The following is a 19,920-nucleotide window of genomic DNA, read 5'->3' as shown; positions in this document are numbered from 1 at the left end:
GTTTTAAGATTCTTACTAGTCAGGTATATTCTTAGGCGTTTAATATGGGGTGTTGAGTCCACTTCGTTGAGCAAGGAGTAGCTCTTGTCTATTACATATTCGGCTTATGGAACGGTATCTGTGCTAATTTCAATCTCTGGTGTTATGCAGCACCCCAACTCACCTTTCCCCTTAAGCAAGCATAAGTTGGTGTTCTACATTTGAGACCCTGTTCTGTTTGGTAATTCAGATCCTGTGTAGTCAAGTTTACATCCCGTGTATTAGTGATGTCTTATGATGTTTCTTTTTCTGTGTGACTTATTTCACTTAGAATCATCGTACCTGAATCCACTCATTATGCTGCTACGGGTCTGATGACATAGATTTCATTGCTGAGTGATATTGCATTGTACGTAAGTACCACAACTTCTTTATCAATTTTTCGCTTTCTGTGATATTGAACTTGTACCGTAAATGAGGTTCTTGTAACCAGAGCCGTCCCAAACTTTGGGGTGGCTGTGTCTTTTTGATTTTAATTTCCCTAAGCTATAGGACCATAAGTGGAAGTGCCCTAGGCTCTGTTGCTTTGTTTTTTAGATGTTTCAGGAAACACCATACACTTCTCCAGAGTGGCTGTTGGCAATTTACATCCAGCCCATCAGCATAACAAGGCTCCCAGTTCTCCATGGCCTGTCCTGCCTTTCTGGATTTTACACTTTTTTCAGATGGCCCTTTTGACCGGGGGGCAGTGAGACTTCATTGTAGTGCAGATTTCCTTTGCAAGCTTGCTTGGTTGGCCAAAAACTGCATATGCGTTTTTTCCTGAATATATTCAGGAAAACACGCATACGCCCTTTTTGGCCAAGTGCATCATTGTGGACGTTCTGCCTCTTTTCCTATGCTTTACATGCAATTACAGTCTACCTCCTGAAATCGGTTTCCTGCAATTCTGCCCCGCTTTCAAGTCCTCTTGGCAGCCTTACTTCAATATATTTTTGGACGATAGCTGTCCTTTATAACTCTGCAGGTTTGTGAATTACAGTGCCCCTGAGCTCCTTTCTTCAACTCACTTTCTTGTGAGCTGGCCACAACACCGCAGGATTGCTCTCAGGCCCTAGTGTGGTTCCGGTACGGCACGCTGAGCCTTTGGTTAATTCCTCTTCCTAGTGGGAAATGAGAGTTAAATTTGCCCGTCCAGACACCTCCAGCTAGTCTCTCATGGGTTCTCCCTATTCCTGTTCATTTTCTGCAGAAATTGCAAACTGGGCAACACAGGAGGTTAAAGGCACTGACTCTCCAAGTGGGGAGAGTGTTAGTAAATTGTCTGGAATGTTGCACCCGAGTACCAGGGGACGAAAACTGAGACACATTTGAACACGTTTACCGATCACACGGTGGATCATACTCTGGGTTCCACATGCATGTTTTAGCTGAAGGAAGAATCCCTTAAACCTGGAGAGTTGAGACACTTGGAATGGGTACCATGCAATATGACTTCAAAGGGTCTGCATTTGCTGACTGAACCTCACCAATCCTATCACTGCTGCGTTTATGCCGCTGTACACATGCTTGATTCTCTTTCGGAGACATATAAATCCATAGGTTTTAAGATTCTTACTAGTCAGGTATATTGTTAGTCGTTTAATATGGGGTGTTGAGTCCACTTCGTTGAGCAAGGAGTAGCTCTTGTCTATTACATATTTGGCTTATGGAACGGTATCTGTGCTAATTTCAATCTCTGGTTTTATGCAGCACCCCTATTCACCTTTTCCCTTAAGCAAGCATAGGTTGGTTTTCTACATTTGAGACCCTGTTCTGTTTTGTAATTCAGTTCCTGTGTAGCCAAGTTTACATTCCGTGTATTAGTGATATCTTATGTTGTTTCTTTTTCTCTGTGACTTATTTCACTTAGAATCATCGTACCTGAATCCACTCATTATGCTGCTACGGGCCTGATGACATAGATTTCATTGCTGGGTGATATTGCATTGTACGTAAGTACCACAACTTCTTTATCCATTTTTCGCTTTCTGTGATATTGAACTTGTACCGTAAATGTGGTTCTTGTCAACAGAGCCGTCCCAATCTTTGGGGTGGCTGTGTCTTTTTGATTTTAATTTCCCTAAGCTATAGGACCATAAGTGGAAGTGCCCTAGGCTCTGTTGCTTTGTTTTTTAGATGTTTCAGGAAACACTGTCCACTTCTCCAGAGTGGCTGTTGGCAATTTACATCCCGCCCATCAGCATAACAAGGCTCCCAGTTCTCCATGGCCTGTCCTGCCTTTCTGGATTTTACACTTTTTTCAGATGGCCCTTTTGACCGGGGGGCAGTGAGACTTCATTGTAGTGCAGATTTCCTTTGCAAGCTTGCTTGGTTGGCCAAAAAGTGTGTATGCGTTTTTTCCTCAATATATTCAGGAAGAAACACATACGCCCTTTTTGGCCAAGTGCATCATTGTGGACGTTCTGCCTCTTTTCCTATGCTTTACATGCAATTCCAGTCTACCTCCTGAAATCGGTTTCCTGCAATTCTGCCCCGCTTTCAAATCCTCTTGGCAGCCTTACTTCAATATATTTTTGGACGATAGCTTTCCTTTATAACTCTGCAGGTTTGTGAATTACACTGCCCCTGAGCTCCTTTCTTCAACTCGCTTTCTTGTGAGCTGGCCACAACACCGCAGGATTGCTTCAGGCCCTAGTGTGGTTCTGGCACGGCACGCTGAGCTTTTGGTTAATTCCTCTTCCTGGTGGGAAATGAGAGTTAAATTTCCCCGTCCAGACACCTCCAGCTAGTCTCTCATGGGTTCTCCCTATTCCTGTTCATTTTCTGCACAAATTGCAAACTGGGCCAAACAGGAGGTTAAAGGCACTGACTCTCCAAGTGGGGAGAGTGTTAGTAAACCGTCTGCAATGTTGCACCCGAGTACCAGGGGACGAAAACTGAGACACATTTGAACACGTTTACCGATCACACGGTGGATCATACTCTGGGTTCCACATGCATGTTTTAGCTGAAGGAAGAATCCCTTAAACCTGGAGAGTTGAGACCCAAGGAATGGGTAATATGCAATAAGACTTCAAAGGGTCTGCATTTGCTCACCGAACCTCACCAATCCTATCACTGCTGCATTTATGCCGCTGTACACACGCTTGATTCTCTTTCAGAGACATATAAATCCATAGGTTTTAAGATTCTTACTAGTCAGGTATATTCTTAGGCGTTTAATATGGGGTGTTGAGTCCATTTCGTTGAGCAAGGAGTAGCTCTTGTCTATTACATATTTGGCTTATGGAACGGTATCTGTGCTAATTTCAATCTCTCGTTTTATGCAGCACCCCTACTCACCTTTTCCCTTAAGCAAGCATAAGTTGGTTTTCTGCATTTGAGACCCTGTTCTGTTTTGTAATTCAGTTCCTGTGTAGCCAAGTTTACATTCCGTGTATTAGTGATATCTTATGATGTTTCTTTTTCTGTGTGACTTATTTCACTTAGAATCATCGTACCTGAATCCACTCATTATGCTGCTACGGGCCTGATGACATAGATTTCATTGCTGGGTGATATTGCATTGTACGTAAGTACCACAATTTCTTTATCCATTTTTCGCTTTCTGTGGTATTGAACTTGTACCGTAAACGAGGTTCTTGTAAACACAGCTGTCCCAAACTTTGGGGTGGCTGTGTCTTTTTGATTTTAATTTCCCTAAGCTATAGGACCATAAGTGGAAGTGCCCTAGGCTCTGTTCCTTTTTTTGTAGATGTTTCAGGAAAAACCATACACTACTCCAGAGTGGCTGTTGGCAATTTACATCCTGCCCATCAGCATAACAAGGCTCCCAGTTCTCCATGGCCTATCCTGCCTTTCTGGATTTTACACTTTTTTCAGATGGCCCTTTTGACCGGGGTGCAGTGAGACTTCATTGTAGTTCAGATTTCCCTTGCAAGCTTGCTTGGTTGGCCAAAGAGTGCGTATGCGTTTTTTCCTAAATATATTCAGGAAAAAACGCATACGCACTCTTTGGCCAAGTGCATCATTGTGGACGTTCTGCCTCTTTTCCTATGCTTTACATGCAATTCCAGTCTACCTCCTGAAATCGGTTTCCTGCAATTCAGCCCTGCTTTCAAGTCCTCTTGGCAGCCTTACTTCAATATATTTTTGGACGATAGCTTTCCTTTATAACTCTGCAGGTTTGTGAATTACAGTGCCCCTGAGCTCCTTTCTTCAACTCGCTTTCTTGTGAGCTGGCCGCAACACCGCAGGATTGCTTCAGGCCCTAGTGTGATTCCGGCACGGCATGATGAGCCTTTGGTTAATTCCTCTTCCTGGTGGGAAATGAGAGTTAAATTTGCCTGTCCAGACACCTCCAGCTAGTCTCTCATTGGTTCTCCCTATTCCTGTTCATTTGCCGCAGAAATTGCAAACTGGGCCAAACAGGAGGTTAAAGGCACTGACTCTCCAAGTGGGGAGAGTGTTAGTAAAGCGTCTGGAATGTTGCACCCGAGTTCCAGGGGAAGAAAAGTGAGACACATTTGAACACGTTTCCCGATCACATGGTGGATCGTACTCTGGGTTCCACATGCATGTTTTAGCTGAAGGAAGAATCCCTTAAACCTGGAGAGTTGAGAAACATGGAATGGGTACCAAGCAATATGACTTCAAAGGGTCTGCATTTGCTCACCGAACCTCACCCATCCTATCACTGCTGCGTTTATGCCGCTGTACACACGCTTGATTCTCTTTCGGAGACATATCAATCCATAGGTTTTAAGGTTTTTACTAGTCAGGTATATTCGTAGGCGTTTAATATGGGGTGTTGAGTCCACTTTGTTGAGCAAGGAGTAGCTCTTGTCTATTACATATTTGGCTTATGGAACGGCATGTGTGCTAATTTCAATCTCTGGTTTTATGCAGCACCCCAACTCACCTTTCCCCTTGAGCAAGCATAAGTTGGTGTTCTGCATTTGAGACCCTGTTCTGTTCTGTAATTCAGTTCTTGTGTAGCCAAGTTTACATTCCATGTATTAGTGATATCTTATGATGTTTCTTTTTCTGTGTGACTTATTTCACTTAGAATCATCGTACCTGAATCCACTCATTATGCTGCTATGTGCCTGATGACATAGATTTCATTGCTGACTGATATTGCATTGTACGTAAGTACCACAACTTCTTTATCCATTTTTCGCTTTCTGTGATATTGAACTTGTACCGTAAACGAGGTTCTTGTAAACAGAGCCGTCCCAAACTTTGGGGTGGCTGTGTCTTTTTGATTTTAATTTCCCTAAGCTATAGGACCATAAGTGGAAGTGCCCTAGGCTCTGTTGCTTTGTTTTTTAGATGTTTCAGGAAACACCATACACTTCTCCAGAGTGGCTGTTGGCAATTTACATCCCGCCCTTCAGCATAACAAGGCTCCCAGTTCTCTATGGCCTGTCCTGCCTTTCTGGATTTTACACTTTTTTCAGATGGCCCTCTTGACTGGGGGGAGGTGAGACTTCATTGTAGTGCTGATTACCTTTGCAAGCTTGCTTTGTTGGCCAAAAAGTGTGTATGCATTTTCTCCTGAATATATTCAGGAAAAAACGCATAGGCACTTTTTGACCAAGTGCACCATTGTTGATATTCTGCCTCTTTTCCTATGCTTTACATGCAATTCCAGTCTACCTCCTGAAATCGGTTTCCTGCAATTCAGCCCCGCTTTCAAATCTTCTTGGCAGCCTTACTTCAACATATTTTGGGACGATAGCTGTCATTTATAACTCTGCAGGTTTGTGAATTACAGTGCCCCTGAGCTCCTTTCTTCAACTCGCTTTCTTGTGAGCTGACCGCAACACCGCAGGATTGCTTCAGGCCCTAGTGTGGTTCCGGCATGGCATGCTGAGCCTTTGATTAATTCCTCTTCCTGGTGGGAAATGTGAGTTAAATTTGCCCGTCCAGACACTTCCCGCTAGTCTCTCATTGGTTCTCCCTATTCCTGTTAATTTTCCGCAGAAATTGCCAACTGGGCAAAACAGGAGTTTAAAGGCACTGACTCTCCAAGTGGGGAGAGTGTTACTAAAGTGTCTGGAATGTTGCACCCGAGTCCCAGGGGATGAAAACTGAGACACATTTGAACACATTTCCCGATCACATGGTGGATCATACTCTGGGTTCCACATGCATGTTTTAGCTGAAGGAAGAATCCCTTAAACCTGGAGAGTTGAGAAACATGGAATGGGTACCATGCAATATGAATTCAAAGGGTCTGCATTTGCTCACCGAACCTCACCAATCCTATCACTGCTGCGTTTATGCCGCGGTACACATGCTTGATTCTCTTTCGGAGACATATAAATCCATAGGTTTTAGGATTCTTACTAGTCAGGTATATTCTTAGGCATTTAATATGGGGTGTTGAGTCCACTTTGTTGAGCAAGGAGTAGCTCTTGTCTATTACATATTTGGCTTATGGAACGGTATCTGTGCTAATTTCAATCTCTGGTTTTATGCAGCACCCCAACTCACCTTTCCCCTTAAGCAAGCATAAGTTGGTTTTCTACATTTGAGACCCTGTTCTGTTTTGTAATTCAGTTCCTATGTAGCCAAGTTTACATTCCGTGTACTAGTGATATCTTATGATGTTTCTTTTTCTGTGTGACTTATTTCACTTAGAATCATCGTACCTGAATCCACTCATTATGCTGCTTCGGGCCTGATGACATAGATTTCATTGCTGAGTGATATTGCATTGTACGTAAGTACCACAACTTCTGTATCCATTTTTAGCTTTCTGTGATATTGAACTTGTACCGTAAACGAGGTTCTTGTAAACAGAGCCGTCCCAAACTTTGGCGTGGCTGTGTCTTTTTGATTTTAATTTCCCTAAGCTATAGGACCATAAGTGGAAGTGCCCTAGGCTCTGTTGCTTTGTTTTTTAGATGTTTCAGGAAACACCATACACTTCTCCAGAGTGGCTGTTGGCAATTTACATCCTGCCCATCAGCATAACAAGGCTCCCAGTTCTCCATGGCCTGTCCTGCCTTTCTGGATTTTACACTTTTTTCAGATGGCCCTTTTGACCGGGGGACAGTGAGACTTCATTGTAGTGCAGATTTCCTTTGCAAGCTTGCTTGGTTGGCCAAAAAGGGCGTATGCGTTTTTTCCTGAATATATTCAGGAAAAAACGCATACGCCCTTTTTGGCCAAGTGCATCATTGTGGACGTTCTGCCTCTTTTCCTATGTTTTACATGCAATTCCAGTCTACCTCCTGAAATCAGTTTCCTGCAATTCTGCCCCGCTTTCAAGTCCTCTTGGCAGCCTTACTTCAATATATTTTTGGAAGATAGCTGTCATTTATAACTCTGCAGGTTTGTGAATTAAAGTGCCCCTGAGCTCCTTTCTTCAACTCGCTTTCTTGTGAGATGGCCGCCACACCGCTGGATTGCTTCAGGCCCTAGTGTGGTTCCGGAACGGCACGCTGAGCCTTTGGTTAATTCCTCTTCCTGGTGGGAAATGAGAGTTAAATTTGCCCGTCCAGACACCTCCAGCTAGTTTCTCATGGGTTCTCCCTATTCTTGTTCATTTCCGCAGAAATTGCAAACTGGGCCAAAGAGGAGGTTAAAGGCACTGACTCTCCAAGTGGGGAGTGTGTTAGTAAAGCCTCTGGAATGTTGCACCCGTGTACCAGGGGTGGAAAACTGAGACACATTTGAACATGTTTCCCGATCACACGGTGGATCATACTCTGGGTTCCACATGCATGTTTTAGCTGAAGGAAGAATCCCTTAAACCTGGAGAGTTGAGACCCATGGAATGGGTACTATGCAATATGACTTCAAAGGGTCTGCATTTGCTCACCGAACCTCACCAATCCTATCACTGCTGCGTTTATGCCGCTGTACACACGCTTGATTCTCTTTCGGAGACATATAAATTTATAGGTTTTAAGATTCTTACATGTCAGGTATATTCTTAGGCGTTTAATATGGGGTGTTGAGTCCACTTCGTTGAGCAAGGAGTAGCTCTTGTCTATTACATATTTGGCTTATGCAATGGTATCTGTGCTAATTTCAATCTCTGGTTTTATGCAGCACCCCAACTCACCTTTCCCCTTAAGCAAGCATAAGTTGGTTTTCTCCATTTGAGACCCTGTTCTGTTTTATAATTCAGTTCCTGTGTAGCCAAGTTTACATTCGGTGTATTAGTGATATCTTATGATGTTTCTTTTTCTGTGTGACTTATTTCACTTAGAATCATTGTACCTGAATCCACTCATTATGCTGCTATGTGCCTGATGACATAGATTTCATTGCTGAGTGATATTGCATTGTACGTAAGTACCACAACCTCTTAATCCATTTTTTGCTTTCTGTGATATTGAACTTGTACCGTAAACGAGGATCTTGTAAACAGAGCTGTCCCAAACTTTGGGGTGGCTGTGTCTTTTTGATTTTAATTTCCCTAAGCTATAGGACAATAAGTGGAAGTGCTCTAGGCACTGTTGCTTTGTTTTTTAGATGTTTCAGGAAACACCATACACTTCTCCAGATTTGCTGTTGGCAATTACATCCCACACATCAGCATGACAAGGCTCCCAGTTCTCCATGGCCTGTCCTGCCTTTCTGGATTTTACACTTATATCAGATGGCCCTTTTGACCGGGGGGCAGTGAGACTTCATTGTAGTGCAGATTTCATTTGCAATCTTGCTTGGTTGGCCAAAAAGTGCGTATGCGTTTTTTCCTGAATATATTCAGGAGAAAACGCATACGCACTTTTTGACCAAGTGCACCATTGTGGACATTCTGCCTCTTTTCCTATGCTTTACATGCAATTCCAGTCTACCTCCTGAAATCGCTTTCCTGCAATTCTGCCCCGCTTTCAAATCCTCTTAGCAGCCTTACTTCAATATATTTTGGGACGATAGCTGTCATTTATAACTCTGCAGGTTTGTGAATTACAGTGCCCCTGAGCTCCTTTCTTCAACTCGCTTTCTTGTGAGCTGGCCGCAACACCGCAGGATTGCTTCAGGCCCTAGTGTGGTTCCGGCATGGCATGCTGAGCCTTTGCTTAATTCCTCTTCCTGGTGGGAAATGAGAGTTAAATTTGCCCGTCCAGACACCTCCAGCTAGTCTCTCATGGGTTCTCCCTATTCCTGTTCATTTTCTGCAGAAATTGCAAACTGGGCCAAACAGGAGGTTAAAGGCACTGACTCTCCAAGTGGGGAGAGTGTTACTAAAGTGTCTGGAATGTTGCACCCGAGTACCAGGGGACGAAAACTGAGACACATTTGAACACATTTCCCGATCACATGGTGGATCATACTCTGGGTTCCACATGCATGTTTTACCTGAAGGAAGAATCCCTTAAACCTGGAGAGTTGAGAAACATGGAATGGGTACCATGCAATATGACTTCAAAGGGTCTGCATTTGCTCACCGAACCTCACCATTCCTATCTCTGCTGTGTTTATGCCGCTGTACACACGCTTGATTCTCTTTCGGAGACATATAAATCCATAGGTTTTAAGATTCTTACTAGTCAGGTATATTCTTAGGCGTTTAATATGGGGTGTTGAGTCCACTTCGTTGAGCAAGGAGTAGCTCTTGTCTATTACATATTCGGCTTATGGAACGGTATCTGTGCTAATTTCAATCTCTGGTGTTATGCAGCACCCCAACTCACCTTTCCCCTTAAGCAAGCATAAGTTGGTGTTCTACATTTGAGACCCTGTTCTGTTTGGTAATTCAGATCCTGTGTAGTCAAGTTTACATCCCGTGTATTAGTGATGTCTTATGATGTTTCTTTTTCTGTGTGACTTATTTCACTTAGAATCATCATACCTGAATCCACTCATTATGCTGCTACGGGTCTGATGACATAGATTTCATTGCTGAGTGATATTGCATTGTACGTAAGTACCACAACTTCTTTATCAATTTTTCGCTTTCTGTGATATTGAACTTGTACCGTAAATGAGGTTCTTGTAACCAGAGCCGTCCCAAACTTTGGGGTGGCTGTGTCTTTTTGATTTTAATTTCCCTAAGCTATAGGACCATAAGTGGAAGTGCCCTAGGCTCTGTTGCTTTGTTTTTTAGATGTTTCAGGAAACACCATATACTTCTCCAGAGTGGCTGTTGGCAATTTACATCCAGCCCATCAGCATAACAAGGCTCCCAGTTCTCCATGGCCTGTCCTGCCTTTCTGGATTTTACACTTTTTTCAGATGGCCCTTTTGACCGGGGGGCAGTGAGACTTCATTGTAGTGCAGATTTCCTTTGCAAGCTTGCTTGGTTGGCCAAAAACTGCATATGCGTTTTTTCCTGAATATATTCAGGAAAAAACGCATATGCCCTTTTTGGCCAAGTGCATCATTGTGGACGTTCTGCCTCTTTTCCTATGCTTTACATGCAATTCCAGTCTACCTCCTGAAATCGGTTTCCTGCAATTCTGCCCCGCTTTCAAGTCCTCTTGGCAGCCTTACTTCAATATATTTTTGGACGATAGCTGTCCTTTATAACTCTGCAGGTTTGTGAATTACAGTGCCCCTGAGCTCCTTTCTTCAACTCACTTTCTTGTGAGCTGGCCACAACACCGCAGGATTGCTCTCAGGCCCTAGTGTGGTTCCGGTACGGCACGCTGAGCCTTTGGTTAATTCCTCTTCCTAGTGGGAAATGAGAGTTAAATTTGCCCGTCCAGACACCTCCAGCTAGTCTCTCATGGGTTCTCCCTATTCCTGTTCATTTTCTGCAGAAATTGCAAACTGGGCAACACAGGAGGTTAAAGGCACTGACTCTCCAAGTGGGGAGAGTGTTAGTAAATTGTCTGGAATGTTGCACCCGAGTACCAGGGGACGAAAACTGAGACACATTTGAACACGTTTACCGATCACACGGTGGATCATACTCTGGGTTCCACATGCATGTTTTAGCTGAAGGAAGAATCCCTTAAACCTGGAGAGTTGAGACACTTGGAATGGGTACCATGCAATATGACTTCAAAGGGTCTGCATTTGCTGACTGAACCTCACCAATCCTATCACTGCTGCGTTTATGCCGCTGTACACATGCTTGATTCTCTTTCGGAGACATATAAATCCATAGGTTTTAAGATTCTTACTAGTCAGGTATATTGTTAGTCGTTTAATATGGGGTGTTGAGTCCACTTCGTTGAGCAAGGAGTAGCTCTTGTCTATTACATATTTGGCTTATGGAACGGTATCTGTGCTAATTTCAATCTCTGGTTTTATGCAGCACCCCTATTCACCTTTTCCCTTAAGCAAGCATAAGTTGGTTTTCTACATTTGAGACCCTGTTCTGTTTTGTAATTCAGTTCCTGTGTAGCCAAGTTTACATTCCGTGTATTAGTGATATCTTATGTTGTTTCTTTTTCTCTGTGACTTATTTCACTTAGAATCATCGTACCTGAATCCACTCATTATGCTGCTACGGGCCTGATGACATAGATTTCATTGCTGGGTGATATTGCATTGTACGTAAGTACCACAACTTCTTTATCCATTTTTCGCTTTCTGTGATATTGAACTTGTACCGTAAATGAGGTTCTTGTCAACAGAGCCGTCCCAATCTTTGGGGTGGCTGTGTCTTTTTGATTTTAATTTCCCTAAGCTATAGGACCATAAGTGGAAGTGCCCTAGGCTCTGTTGCTTTGTTTTTTAGATGTTTCAGGAAACACTGTCCACTTCTCCAGAGTGGCTGTTGGCAATTTACATCCCGCCCATCAGCATAACAAGGCTCCCAGTTCTCCATGGCCTGTCCTGCCTTTCTGGATTTTACACTTTTTTCAGATGGCCCTTTTGACCGGGGGGCAGTGAGACTTCATTGTAGTGCAGATTTCCTTTGCAAGCTTGCTTGGTTGGCCAAAAAGTGTGTATGCGTTTTTTCCTCAATATATTCAGGAAGAAACACATACGCCCTTTTTGGCCAAGTGCATCATTGTGGACGTTCTGCCTCTTTTCCTATGCTTTACATGCAATTCCAGTCTACCTCCTGAAATCGGTTTCCTGCAATTCTGCCCCGCTTTCAAATCCTCTTGGCAGCCTTACTTCAATATATTTTTGGACGATAGCTTTCCTTTATAACTCTGCAGGTTTGTGAATTACACTGCCCCTGAGCTCCTTTCTTCAACTCGCTTTCTTGTGAGCTGGCCACAACACCGCAGGATTGCTTCAGGCCCTAGTGTGGTTCTGGCACGGCACGCTGAGCTTTTGGTTAATTCCTCTTCCTGGTGGGAAATGAGAGTTAAATTTCCCCGTCCAGACACCTCCAGCTAGTCTCTCATGGGTTCTCCCTATTCCTGTTCATTTTCTGCACAAATTGCAAACTGGGCCAAACAGGAGGTTAAAGGCGCTGACTCTCCAAGTGGGGAGAGTGTTAGTAAACCGTCTGCAATGTTGCACCCGAGTACCAGGGGACGAAAACTGAGACACATTTGAACACGTTTACCGATCACACGGTGGATCATACTCTGGGTTCCACATGCATGTTTTAGCTGAAGGAAGAATCCCTTAAACCTGGAGAGTTGAGACCCAAGGAATGGGTAATATGCAATAAGACTTCAAAGGGTCTGCATTTGCTCACCGAACCTCACCAATCCTATCACTGCTGCATTTATGCCGCTGTACACACGCTTGATTCTCTTTCAGAGACATATAAATCCATAGGTTTTAAGATTCTTACTAGTCAGGTATATTCTTAGGCGTTTAATATGGGGTGTTGAGTCCATTTCGTTGAGCAAGGAGTAGCTCTTGTCTATTACATATTTGGCTTATGGAACGGTATCTGTGCTAATTTCAATCTCTCGTTTTATGCAGCACCCCTACTCACCTTTTCCCTTAAGCAAGCATAAGTTGGTTTTCTGCATTTGAGACCCTGTTCTGTTTTGTAATTCAGTTCCTGTGTAGCCAAGTTTACATTCCGTGTATTAGTGATATCTTATGATGTTTCTTTTCTGTGTGACTTATTTCACTTAGAATCATCGTACCTGAATCCACTCATTATGCTGCTACGGGCCTGATGACATAGATTTCATTGCTGGGTGATATTGCATTGTACGTAAGTACCACAATTTCTTTATCCATTTTTCGCTTTCTGTGGTATTGAACTTGTACCGTAAACGAGGTTCTTGTAAACACAGCTGTCCCAAACTTTGGGGTGGCTGTGTCTTTTTGATTTTAATTTCCCTAAGCTATAGGACCATAAGTGGAAGTGCCCTAGGCTCTGTTCCTTTTTTTGTAGATGTTTCAGGAAAAACCATACACTTCTCCAGAGTGGCTGTTGGCAATTTACATCCTGCCCATCAGCATAACAAGGCTCCCAGTTCTCCATGGCCTATCCTGCCTTTCTGGATTTTACACTTTTTTCAGATGGCCCTTTTGACCGGGGTGCAGTGAGACTTCATTGTAGTTCAGATTTCCCTTGCAAGCTTGCTTGGTTGGCCAAAGAGTGCGTATGCGTTTTTTCCTAAATATATTCAGGAAAAAACGCATACGCACTCTTTGGCCAAGTGCATCATTGTGGACGTTCTGCCTCTTTTCCTATGCTTTACATGCAATTCCAGTCTACCTCCTGAAATCGGTTTCCTGCAATTCAGCCCTGCTTTCAAGTCCTCTTGGCAGCCTTACTTCAATATATTTTTGGACGATAGCTTTCCTTTATAACTCTGCAGGTTTGTGAATTACAGTGCCCCTGAGCTCCTTTCTTCAACTCGCTTTCTTGTGAGCTGGCCGCAACACCGCAGGATTGCTTCAGGCCCTAGTGTGATTCCGGCACGGCACGATGAGCCTTTGGTTAATTCCTCTTCCTGGTGGGAAATGAGAGTTAAATTTGCCTGTCCAGACACCTCCAGCTAGTCTCTCATTGGTTCTCCCTATTCCTGTTCATTTGCCGCAGAAATTGCAAACTGGGCCAAACAGGAGGTTAAAGGCACTGACTCTCCAAGTGGGGAGAGTGTTAGTAAAGCGTCTGGAATGTTGCACCCGAGTTCCAGGGGAAGAAAAGTGAGACACATTTGAACACGTTTCCCGATCACATGGTGGATCGTACTCTGGGTTCCACATGCATGTTTTAGCTGAAGGAAGAATCCCTTAAACCTGGAGAGTTGAGAAACATGGAATGGGTACCATGCAATATGACTTCAAAGGGTCTGCATTTGCTCACCGAACCTCACCCATCCTATCACTGCTGCGTTTATGCCGCTGTACACACGCTTGATTCTCTTTCGGAGACATATCAATCCATAGGTTTTAAGATTTTTACTAGTCAGGTATATTCGTAGGCGTTTAATATGGGGTGTTGAGTCCACTTTGTTGAGCAAGGAGTAGCTCTTGTCTATTACATATTTGGCTTATGGAACGGCATGTGTGCTAATTTCAATCTCTGGTTTTATGCAGCACCCCAACTCACCTTTCCCCTTGAGCAAGCATAAGTTGGTGTTCTGCATTTGAGACCCTGTTCTGTTCTGTAATTCAGTTCCTGTGTAGCCAAGTTTACATTCCATGTATTAGTGATATCTTATGATGTTTCTTTTTCTGTGTGACTTATTTCACTTACAATCATCGTACCTGAATCCACTCATTATGCTGCTTCGGGCCTGATGACATAGATTTCATTGCTGAGTGATATTGCATTGTACGTAAGTACCACAACTTCTTTATCCATTTTTAGCTTTCTGTGATATTGAACTTGTACCGTAAACGAGGTTCTTGTAAACAGAGCCGTCCCAAACTTTGGGGTGGCTGTGTCTTTTTTATTTTAATTTCCCTAAGCTATAGGACCATAAGTGGAAGTGCCCTAGGCTCTGTTGCTTTGTTTTTTAGATGTTTCAGGAAACACCATACACTTCTCCAGAGTGGCTGTTGGCAATTTACATCCTGCCCATCAGCATAACAAGGCTCCCAGTTCTCCATGGCCTGTCCTGCCTTTCTGGATTTTACACTTTTTTCAGATGGCCCTTTTGACCGGGGGACAGTGAGACTTCATTGTAGTGCAGATTTCCTTTGCAAGCTTGCTTGGTTAGCCAAAAAGGGCATATGCGTTTTTTCCTGAATATATTCAGGAGAAAACGCATACGCCCTTTTTGGCCAAGTGCATCATTGTGGACGTTCTGCCTCTTTTCCTATGCTTTACATGCAATTCCAGTCTACCTCCTGAAATCGGTTTCCTGCAATTCTGCCCCGCTTTCAAGTCCTCTTGGCAGCCTTACTTCAATATATTTTTGGACGATAGCTTTCCTTTATAACTCTGCAGGTTTGTGAATTACACTGCCCCTGAGCTCCTTTCTTCAACTCGCTTTCTTGTGAGATGGCCGCCACACCGCAGGATTGCTTCAGTCCCTAGTGTGGTTCCGGCACGGCACACTGAGCCTCTGGTTAATTCCTCTTCCTGGTGGGAAATGAGAGTTAAATTTGCCCGTCTAGACACCTCCAGCTAGTCTCTCATTGGCTCTCCCTATTCCTGTTCATCTTCCGCAGAAATTGCAAACTGAGCCACACAGGATGTTAAAGGGACTGACTCTCCAAGTGGGGAGAGTGTTAGTAAAGCGTCTGGAATGTTGCACCCGAGTACCACGGGACGAAAACTGAGACACATTTGAACACGTTTCCCGATCACATGGTGGATCGTACTCTGGGTTCCACATGCATGTTTTAGCTGAAGGAAGAATCCCTTAAACCTGGAGAGTTGAGTCCCATGGAATGGGTACCATGCAATATGACTTCAAAGGGTCTACATTTGCTCACCGATCCTCACGAAACCTATCACTGTTGCGTTTATGCCACTGTACACACGCTTGATTCTCTTTCGGAGACATATAAATCCATAGGTTTTAAGATTCTTACTAGTCAGGTATATTCTTAGGCGTTTAATATGGGGTGTTGAGTCCACTTCATTGAGCAAGGAGTCGCTCTTGTCTATTATATATTTGGCTTATGGAATGGTATCTGTGCTAATTTCAATCTCTGGTTTTATGCAGCACCCCAACTCACCTTTCCCCTTAAGGAAGCATAAGTAGGTTTTCTACATTTGAGACCCTGTTCTGTTTTGTAATTCAGTTCCTGTGTAGCCAAGTTTACATTCCGTGTATTAGTGATATCTTATGATGTTTCTTTTTCTGTGTGACTTATTTCACTTAGAATCATCGTACCTGAATACACTCATTATGCTGCTACGGGCCTGAGGACATAGATTTCATTGCTGAGTGATATTGCATTGTACGTAAGTACCACAACTTCTTTATCCATTTTTCGCTTTCTGTGATATTGAACTTGTACCGTAAACGAGGTTCTTGTAAACAGAGCCGTCTCAAACTTTGGGGTGGCTGTGTCTTTTTGATTTTAATTTCCCTATGCTATAGGACCATAAGTGGAAGTGTCCTAGGCTCTGCTGCTTTGTTTTGTAGATGTTTCAGGAAAAACCATACACTTCTCCAGAGTGGCTGTTGGCAATTTACATCCCGCCCATCAGCATAACAAGGCTCCCAGTTCTCCATGGCCTGTCCTGCCTTTCTGGATTTTACACTTTTTTCAGATGGCCCTTTTGACCAGGGGGCAGTGAGACTTCATGGTAGTGCAGATTTCCTTTGCAAGCTTGCTTGGTTGCCCAAAAAGGACGTATGCGTTTTTTCCTGAATATATTCAGGAAAAAACGCATACGTTCTTTTTGGCCAAGTGCATCATTGTGGACGTTCTGCCTCTTTTCCTATGCTTTACATGCAATTCCAGTCTACCTCCTGAAATCGGTTTCCTACAATTCTGCCCTGCTTTCAAGTCCTCTTGGGAGGCTTACTTCAATATATTTTTGGACGATAGCTGTCATTGATAACTCTGCATATTTGTGAATGACAGTGCAACTCAGCTCCTTTCTTCAACTCACTTTCTTGTGAGCTAGCCGTAACACCGCAGGATTGATTCAGGCCCTAGTATGGTTCCGGCATGGCACGCTGAGCCGTTGGTTAATTCCTCTTCTTGGTGGGAAATGAGAGGTAAATTTGCCCGTCCAGACACCTCCAGCTAGTCTCTCATTGGTTCTGCCTATTCCTGTTCATTTTCCGCAGAAATTGCAAACTGGGCCAAACAGGAGGTTAAAGGCACTGACTCTCCAAGTGGGGAGAGTGTTATTAAAGCGTCTGGAATGTTGCACCCGAGTACCAGGGGACGAAAACTGAGACACATTTGAACACGTTTCCCGATGACACGGTGGATCATACTCTGGGTTCCACATGCATGTTTTAGCTGAAGGAAGAATCCCTTAAACCTGGAGGGTTGAGACCCATGGAATGGGTACCATGCAGCATGACTTTAAAGAGTCTGCATTTGCTCACGAACCTCACCAATCCTATCACTGCTGCGTTTATGCCGCTGTACACACGCTTGATTCTCTTTCGGAGACATATAAATCCATAGGTTTTAAGATTCTTACTAGTGAGGTTATTCTTAAGCATTTAATATGGGGTGTTGAGTCCACTTCGTTGAGCAAGGAGTAGCTCTAGTCTATTACATATTTGGCTTATGGAACGGTATCTGTGCTAATTTCAATCTCTGGTTTTATGCACCACCCCAACTCACCTTTCCCCTTAAGCAAGCATAAGTTGGTTTTCTACATTTGGGACCCTGTTCTGTTTTGTAATTCAGTTCTTGTGTAGCCAAGTTTACATTCCGCGTATTAGTGATATCTTATGATGGTTCTTTTTCTGTGTGACTTATTTCACTTAGAATCATCGTACCTGAATCCACTCATTATGTTGTAACGGGCCTGATGACATAGATTTCATTGCTGAGTGATATTGCATTGTACGTAAGTACCACAACTTCTTTCTCCATTTTTCGCTTTCTGTGATATTGAACTTGTACCATAAATGAAGTTCTTGTAAACAGAGCCGACCCAAACTTTGGGGTGGCTGTGTCTTTTTGATTTTAATTTCCCTAATCTATAGGACCATAAGTGGAAGTGCCCTAGGCTCTGTTGCTTTGTTTTTTAGATGTTTCAGGAAACACCATACACTTCTCCAGAGTGGCTGTTGGCAATTTACAACCCGCCCATCAGCATAACAAGGCTCCCAGTTCTCCATGGCCTGTCCTGCCTTTCTGGATTTTACACTTTTTTCAGATGGCCCTTTTGACCGGGGGGCAGTGAGACTTCATTGTAGTGCAGATTTCCTTTGCAAGCTTGCTTGGTTGGCCAAAAAGTGCGTATGCATTCTTTCCTGAATATATTCAGGAAAAAAAGCATAAGCCCTTTTTGGCCAAGTGCATCATTGTGGAAGTTCTGCCTCTTTTCCTATGCTTTACCTGCAATTCCAGTCTACCTCCTGAAATCGGTTTCGTGCAATTCTGTCCCGTTTTAAGTCCTCTTGGCAGCCTTACTTCAATATATTTTTGGACGATAGCTGTCATTGATAACTCTGCAGGTTTGTGAATGACAGTGCAACTCAGCTCCTTTCTTCAACTCGCTTTCTTGTGAGCTGGCCGCAACACCGCAGGATTGATTCAGGCCCTAGTGTGGTTCCGGCATGGCACGCTGAGCCTTTGGTTAATTCCTCTTCCTGGTGGGAAATGAGAGGTAAATTTGCCCGTCCAGACACCTCCAGCTAGTCTCTCATTGGTTCTCCTATTCCTGTTCATTTTCCGCAGAAATTGCAAACTGGGCCAAACAGGAGGTTAAAGGCACTGACTCTCCAAGTAGGGAGAGTGTTAGTAAAGCGTCTGGAATGTTGCACCCGAGTACCAGGGGACGAAAACTGAGACACATTTGAACACGTTTCCTGATCACACGGTGGATCATACTCTGGGTTCCACATGCATGTTTTAGCTGAAGGAAGAATCCCTTAAACCTGGAGAGTTGAGACCCATGGAATGGTTGCCATGCAATATGAATTCAAAGGGTCTGCATTTGCTCACCGAACCTCACCAATCCTATCACTGCTGCGTTTATGCCGCTGTACACACACTTGATTCTCTTTTGGAGACATATATATCCATTGGTTTTAAGATTGTTACTAGTCAGGTATATTCTTAGGCGTTTAATATGGGGTGTTGAGTCCACTTTGTTGAGCAAGGAGTAGCTCTTGTCTATTACATATTTGGCTTATGGAACGGTATCTGTGCTAATTTCAATCTCTGGTTTTATGCAGCACTCCAACTCACCTTTCCCCTTAAGCAAGCATAAGTTGGTTTTCTACATTTGAGACCCTGTTCTGTTTTGTAATTCAGTTCCTGTGTAGCCAAGTTTACATTCCGTGTATTAGTGATATCTTATGATGTTTCTTTTTCTGTGTGAAATATTTCACTTAGAATCATTGTACCTGAATCCACTCATTATGCTTCTACGGGCCTGATGACATAGATTTCATTGCTGAGTGATATTGCATTGTACGTAAGTACCACAACTTCTTTATCCATTTTTCGCTTTCTGTGATATTGAACTTGTACCATAAACGAGGTTCTTGTAAATAGAGCCATCCCAAAGTTTGGGGTGGCTGTGTCTTTTTGAGGCAATTTACATCCCGCCCATCAGCATAACAAGGCTCCCAGTTCTCCATGGCCTGTCCTGCCTTTCTGGATTTTACACTTTTTTCAGATGGCCCTTTTAACCGGGGGGCAGTGAGACTTCATGGTAGTGCAGATTTCCTTTGCAAGCTTGCTTGGTTGGCGAAAAAGTGCGTATGCGTTTTTTCCTGAATATATTCAGGAATAAACGCATACGCCCATTTTGGCCAAGTGCATCATTGTGGACGTTCTGCGTTTTATCCTATGCTTTACATGCAATTCCAGTCTACCTCCTGAAATCGGTTTCTTGCAATTCTGCCCCGCTTTCAAGTCCTCTTGGCAGCCTTACTTCAATATATTTTGGGACGATAGCTGTCATTTATAACTCTGCAGGTTTGTGAATTACAGTGCCCCTGAGCTCCTTTGTTCAACTCACTTTCTTGTGAGCTGGCTGCAACACTG

Source organism: Orcinus orca, chromosome 3 (genome assembly GCF_937001465.1).
Source record: "Orcinus orca chromosome 3, mOrcOrc1.1, whole genome shotgun sequence".
Lineage (NCBI taxonomy): Eukaryota > Metazoa > Chordata > Mammalia > Artiodactyla > Delphinidae > Orcinus > Orcinus orca.
The sequence above is the reverse complement of the archived record's forward strand: the minus strand, read 5'-3'. Positions refer to the sequence as shown.